This window comes from Lathyrus oleraceus, chromosome 3 (genome assembly GCF_024323335.1).
Source record: "Lathyrus oleraceus cultivar Zhongwan6 chromosome 3, CAAS_Psat_ZW6_1.0, whole genome shotgun sequence".
In the NCBI taxonomy this organism is placed as follows: Eukaryota; Viridiplantae; Streptophyta; class Magnoliopsida; order Fabales; family Fabaceae; genus Lathyrus; species Lathyrus oleraceus.
The window spans coordinates 96,587,585-96,595,272 of NC_066581.1; the positions used below are offsets into that span (position 1 = coordinate 96,587,585).

At 39.0% G+C, this 7,688-nt stretch overlaps 1 pseudogene; it reads right to left on the reverse strand.

Annotated features, from left to right (window-relative positions):
- Nucleotides 1-7,068: 7,068 nt before the first annotated feature.
- LOC127133764 (uncharacterized) lies at nucleotides 7,069-7,168 on the reverse strand (annotated as a pseudogene).
- Nucleotides 7,169-7,688: the final 520 nt, after the last annotated feature.

Genomic DNA, 7,688 nt, shown 5'->3' on the forward strand with positions numbered 1-7,688 from the left:
AGCCATGAAGTTCAAGATACAAAACATGCATTTGAAAATTTTGCCAAAAAGGACCAACTTCAAGCCCTTCTGTTTCAATGATGCAAGCCTCAAATGACAAAACCTCCAAAATAAAAGTTGTATATATTTTCATGACAATCAATTTGGACTTAAAGTTTGCATCATTTGGAGTTTTGATGAGAAAGTTATGGGCACTTGAAGTTGGACTTTTTCAAGATTCAATGGCTTTGGTCCAAAGTGACCTATAATGTTTTGTATTATCACATGTACTTCTTTTAGGATTATGAAATTTTGTCCAACATAACAATTGAAGTATACATTGCAAAATTACCAATACACTTGGTATCACCTCAAAATCATAAAAAATGAAGGAGTTAGGTCCTTGGGAAGTTGACCCAAAATTAGGGTTTCAGTCAAAATGACCTATAATGTTTTGAAATGAATGATGACCTTCCAAGTTTCAAATGAATTTTTGATGAACATTAAAGCTGTTCATATTGTTCTTAAAAACATTGTTTCTCTTGGGGTAATCTTCATTTGACAAACACATCAAAAGTTAGGTATCAGTGGATTTCAAAATAGTCAGATGATTTGACTGATCAACTTCTCAAAGCCAAACTTCAAATCTTGATGAATGAACGATTGAGGTTACTTACCTAGGCTCATATATGCATAAAACGATGAATGAAATAACTTCCCTTGATTTTATTTGATCATAGGTTGAGGTTGCTTCATGAGCAAGGCACAGTCAATGCACAGTTGAATTAGGGTTTCCTTGGGAAACAATCCTCAAGCCCTTTGGTTTATCTTGATAAAATTGACAAATTGAGATACTTGGGAGGCATATATGATGATTGAGAGCTTTTGGAACCATTTTCATGCTTACTTTCATCTTCATCTGGTCACTTCAATGGGCATAGGGGCCTCCTAGGAGCCTTGGATCACATGATTGCTTAAGCTTCAAAACAAAAGAGATTAGTAACATATTTTTGTGATTTTGGTTAGTAAACAAGATAATAAAAGCAATAATATACAATTCTAGCATGCTTGGTGGTCTCAAACCAACTCACACAAGTCCCACCCTAGGGTTAAGGAGCCAAGATGCTATGATCCTTGAGGAAAATGCAATGAGCAATGATATGATGCCATGAGGGATCTTAGGATCAAAATTAGGGTCTTACAACTCTGCTCGAACATTTTTTTCCACGACCATCACGAGGAATCGTATTTTTCGAGATGCGACAGATGGCGACTCTGCTGGGGAAGCTTTCTAAGCAAAAGAGAGTGAAGCCTAATTTAGTTCAGTTTCTGTATTGTGTGTTAATCTTGTTTGTTTGTTTGTTATTTTTATTCTGTTATTATTATTCTGTCATAATTATTGTTTGGTGTTTTATTGGCTATGTATTATTGGGGTTCTCTCTGTTAATGGTGCTTTGTGAGATAGGCTCTCTACCCAGGTCTGAGAAAATCCGTAAGTTTAAGTTGGTGGTTGCGTAGTGGACGCCCACAAGGAGTCTTCCTTGTTGGGAAGATACGAAGACCCCGTATAGAGGAGATTCTCTGGAGATATTATTGGCCGACGAGTTTTCCTCACGAAGATAGTATTCTCAAGTTGGATCAATGACTATAGGGACCTTTTAACCCACTATATCCGGCGGTTATGTAGTATTAACCTACGAAGTTTCAGACTTGTTGGGTTAATACGAAAGCCCCAATCAGATGAGATCCCTTGAACGTACAGTAATATTTTCAACCTCGATCTATGACTCTGAGAACCTTGTTAGAACCTTGGACTCGAGAGTTATGTAGTAGAATCCCCATGGAGTTTTCCTTGTTGGGACAATACAAAGACCTCACCTAGACGAGATCATCTTAAGGATATTATTGTCCGACGAGTCTTCGACACGGTAGTGACATTCTCAAGGAATATCTGTGACTCTAGGAACCTACCAACTGTAGAGCTTACCCATAGGGTTACATTAATCAGAGATACTTGCCATTTACCCGTTATTCTGATCCATCTGAGAACATCTTGAACATGCTATCCTGAACATGTCACTACATTCATACACATATCATTGCATCTGCATTCATCATGCATCGCATATCATTTTTCACAAAAAATATATACAAAAAAAACTCATCTATCCTTCATCCATAACTTGAAGTTGATTTCCCGACACTCATATCAGACTTGAAGTAGCTCTCGAAAGATCATGGATCCATTGGAGCAAAGCCATATTGCACTGAGAGGAGATGTGGATTCAATGAAAAACCAGATAGACCAACTTGTGGAGGTTGTGATAGCTTTAGCAAAGAGAGAGGACAACATTCAATAGACTGCATCGGTTGAGAATGTTATGCCAGCTCCAGTAAATGGTCCTACCCAACCTCAGTCAATGCGAACCCCAGTTGATAACTCTGTGGTACGAGAACGTTATATCATTCAAGATGGGGGTCCCTCACATCATGATTCTTTTTAGTATCACAACTTTGCATTCTCCGTGCCAGATTCTCATGGAACAAGCCTAGTGGTTAATACTGAACAACCACAAGATGATGAGATTGCTAAAAGATGCCGCGTGCTAGAGAAAAGACTCAAGGCCATAGAAGGACAAGATATTGTTGAACTTAATGCTTTAGGCATGTGTTTGGTACCTGACCTAGTTATACCCGCAAAATTCAAAGTACCAGAATCTGAGAAGTACAAAGGGGATGGCTGTCCAAAGCACCATTTGGTGATGTTTTGCCGAAAAATGACCTCTCATGCCCACAATGATAAGCTAATGATTCACTATTTTCAGGACAGTTTGATTGGGGCATCATTGAGTTGGTGTATGAAGTTAAAAAGGAATCATGTTCAGTCATGGATGGACCTAGCTAACGCCTTTTTGAACTAGTACAAATACAATTTGGACATGGCTCCCGATCGCATTCAAAGGGTATGCCTAAAGATGGAGAGGGTTAGCAGCTCGCGTTGAACCACCACTCTTAGACAAAGAAGTGATGGAATTATTCAGGGATACCTTACAAAGTCCTTACTTTGAAAGGCTGACTAGCAGTGCAGCATCAGACTTCGCTCACTTGGTGTCAGTTGGAGAACGCATAGAGTATGGCCTTAAAAGTGGAAGAATCCAATGCGCCTCAAATAGCCAGAGCATTGAGAGTGAATCTATTTCCAGTTCCCAAAAGGAAGAAGAGTCTGAAGTTAATGCAATTTGGGAAATCCCACAGGCTCCATATTAGAGACCATCCTCTCCTTATGGCCAGTATCCTACAAGTCGAGGATCTCCTCAGTATCAACAGCAGACTCCACTTCAGTAGCCATACAAACGTCAGAATACTCCGTATCAGCATCGTTAGCATGCTTAACAAAGGCCAAAGAAGGCAGAGAGACGCATCGATCCTCTCCCAATGCCCTACAGTCAGGTACTTCTGTATTTGACTGAAAAAGGAGTGATAGTGCCAAAGGAGCTAAAACCAATAAGTCCTCCATATCCACCAGGCTTTAACTCCAATGTTCGACGTGACTTCCATGCTGGGGCACATGGGCAATCAACTGAAGACTGTAAGGTGCTCAAGAGCAAAGTACAAACCCTGCTTGACTCCAAGATGTTCTCATTTGCGCCTCGAAGCTTGCAAATCAGTAATACTCCTTCACCTAGTTGTGTTGGTCCATCAGTCCATGTTATAGAAGAAATTTCCGAGAATTGGTCTGAAGATGATTACCATACTAGTCTCGATGAGCAGAACTACCACTACTCTGAAGAAGGCTAGCTAAGCAGTGAACTAGACACGAGAAAGCTTCCTCTGCACTTGTAACCATTTGGTTTTTTTTAGCATTTCATTTGTATTTTTCTTTGCATGTTAAGTACTTATCTGCTTTCAAGTATTGTTGATTTCCTTTAATGGTAATATTAATGAAATGACCATGCATGTTTTGAATGAATCCTTTCGTATTCACTCATATTTTCCATTTATATCAAAAAAAAATATTTCTCCCATTCACTTATCAAATTGTTGTTTTAGCAAAATCAAAGGGAGGATGACAAAAACAAAATACCCATAATTGTTAATAGTATGCTTTTGGATAAAATCATGCTGATGATATACAGGCATTGTTTCAAATCCCCAAACACTGGAGAAATAAGGAGTTAATCCCTAGTCAACCACTTCGAGCCTAGAAGTAGGTGTTTCTTTCGGATATACAAAACCTTACATTTAACCTGGGGTAGGGTAGTGATTCAGCTAATTTGGCTATGCATTCAAAATTACAAGATGAAACGTCACACTTGTGGATCAACTACACGATATTCTTCGCACACGTCTTGAAGTGTCGAAGAACCATACAGAGTCCAAAATCTATGTCGGTTATTCTTCAATGACCAATGACTTGGCAGTCACAATTGTTCAAAAAAAGCCCGCTAAGTCGATACCCCAAAAAGGAGACTATAGGCGAAAAACTGGGGCAATCCCGATGGCCTAAAAGCTTCAAAAGCAGTCCAGGCAAAAGTCAGGGATCAAAGAAAAATCAAAAGAGTGCATGAAAATCCTCAAGCAAAACAAGATTCAATTACCACCATATCAAAATCAAAGGGTCACCAACATCCTTGAAGAGCAAAACAAGGTGATTGCTGATAACACGAAACTATATCACATTTTAAGACTTAATTCAATTAAATTATTTTATCATTTACGCTAATTTATCCCATTTCATCAGATATTATGCAGTATTTCTTTTCTATTTACATCAGGTACCCATTTTGAAGCAAAAGTGAAAAAGGGAAGAAAAGGAGGTGTAAAAAGCAACAAAAAGGAGAGAAAAGGAACCAAAGGCCAAAGCCCAGCCCAAAGCGCACAAGTCACCAATGCTGTGCCTGTGACGGACGTCACAGGACGCGTGACGAGCGTCACGCGAAGTAACCTTGTGACGGACGTCACACATGGTGTGACGGACGTCACACCAGTCCTCTATATTTTTGGCGCAAGGAACTCAACTGACCACGTTGAAGCCCACTTCCACGCACGCTTAACCCTCGGAAGCCTACTACCATGCACGCGGAAACCCTTGAAAAGTGGTTACACCAGCAGCTTATAAATAGCAGCAAATTGGGAACTTCCAGACACACAGTTTTTGCACGCTCAGTTTTGCGGAAGCTCTGCCAAATTTATTTTTCACGCCTTTGCCTATTTTTCTTCCTTTCCAGCATCGTTCACTTTATTTATTTTATTTTGCAAGCTTTGTTTTCTTTTTCCCTTGCAATTTATTTTCCCCCGTTCTTAGCTTTTAGATATTTTTCGCGTAGTAGTTTCTACACCGGAAACTACTGTGCAACTTTATACCGGATTTAACCTTACGTTATATTCGAGTTTTTTTTATTTCCTTGATTTAATTTACTGTTTAATTGAAGAATCGAAGAACAAATCCTACCGGCTTGTGGAGGAGTGTTCAAAGACCATTGTATTACGCATTCAGGTTCTTTAATAGTTATTTAATTTTTAATGTTTTATTCTACTGTTTATTTACATTGCCTGCCTGAAATGAGTCTGTGTATGCATAATAATAATTATTATTTAGTTAGCATGTCTGGCTAATTTGCCTAGGTATCGGTATGTAAAGTAAGCAGAATAAGGGGTCAAGACTAAGTCGGTCTATTCACACTTAAAATTAGAATCAATCTTTTTATGGTCTTAACTTACAGGTTTAATAACAAGATTTTTTACAAAAGTAAAAGACATAAAGAAGTTGAAACCAACAGAGCGAGAGTTTGAGGTTTTAACTGGACAGTGTAAGTTAGTCATTAAATCTATCTCAGGGCGAGAGCAAGTTTTAGAATTAATTAAATTCTGACCTTTTTCCAAAAAGTATTTTTAAAGATTGAATGTGAGGACGAGAGTTAAGCATTTAGATTTAATTGTATAACCTAAGTCAACAGAGCGAGAGTTTGAGATAAGGGTGTTTAAAACGGTCAGTATTTTCTTAAAAAGAGTTTCTGCAACTTTATTGTTTTCAAAATATGATTTTTGACTTAATTATAAGTGACAGCAACATTAACATAAGATCATGGTTCCTTCAACAGAGCGAGAGTTTGAGATAAAACCTTTAACCAATAAAGTTAGTCGAAACGATTTATTTTAAAACCGAGAGACCGACAAGGAATTGATTCCCTAGTTTTGACGAACTACATACCGATATCCGTTTTATTAATATTTAATCTAGATTTTAGTTTAGCTCTTAGCTCCTTTCCCCAAACAATCAAACATTTTCACCTTAGATTTACGTAGTAACCTTAGATAACGGTACATCGATTCATAAGTCCCTGTGGGATCGATATCTTTTAAAACTACGCGATAGAACTGTGCACTTGCAGTTTGTATCCCAAATTCGACTCACCCAGTCGAGCGATCAAGTTTTTGGCGCCGTTGCCGGGGACTTTTATTCAATCGATATCGTAACTCTTCCGTTACGCTGTAGAGACTAAGGTTTCTTTTTCCTTCTATTCTTTCTTTCGTTGATTTGTATGCCACGCACTCGCTCTCAAGGCGAACCGCTCTATCTACGAATCAACGATATCGAACTATATCTCCGAGTCTTACGACGAATTCGGGAATATCGTGCTGAAAACAATCTCCCTCCTATAAACCTTCCTGATATCAAAAACATTTTTCCTTCTTTAACCGAGATGGCAGAACCAGCTCGTGCTCTTAGAGATTACGCCGCTCCATCGCAAGATGAACCGCATTCAAGTATTGCTCCTCCCGCAATCGAAGCAAACAACTTTGAACTTAAACCTTCACTGTTGCAGGCTGTGCAACAGAACCAATTCTCTGGAAATCTTACCGAAGATCCAAACCTTCATTTATCCGTATTTGTTCAATATGCTGACACTGTTAAAGCTAATGGTGTCACTTCAGAGGCAATTCGACTTCGTCTTTTTCCTTTCTCATTAAGAGATAGCGCTAGAAGATGGCTTCAATCTCTCCCTTCCAACTCAGTCACCACATGGAACGAGTTGAAGAAAGTTTTTCTTGCCCGATATTTTCCGCCAAGCAAAACAGCTATGTTAAGAGCCCAGATAAACGGATTTAAACAGAAAGACAACGAGTCTCTTTTCGAAGCATGGGAAAGATACAAAGACATGATGAGACTTTGCCCACACCATGGTTTGGAAGACTGGTTGGTAATTCACACATTTTATAATGGTCTCTTATACAATACAAGGTTAACAATAGACGCCGCTGCAGGTGGTGCACTAATGAACAAACCTTATGCTGATGCTTACCAGCTTATCGAGAGCATGGCCCAAAACCACTATCAGTGGGGAACCGAACGAACAACAGTGGAAAAACCTCAACCGAAAACTGGCATGTACGAGATAAGTAACCTTGATCACGTCAATGCAAAAGTGGATGCTTTGGTCCAGAAGATTGAAAGTTTAAACGTATCACCACCAACCGCCGTGGTTGCTATAACTCAGAATTGCGAGGTCTGTGGAATCCAAGGCCACACTCCTACGGAATGTCAACTCTTGACTGGAATCCAAACAGAGCAAGTAAACTATGCTCAAGGAAGCCCCTATTCGAATACCTATAACCCAAATTGGAAGAACCATCCAAACTTTTCATATAAGAGTAATAATGCTTTATACGCACCTGGACAGTCTCCGAATCAAACCCCATCTATACCT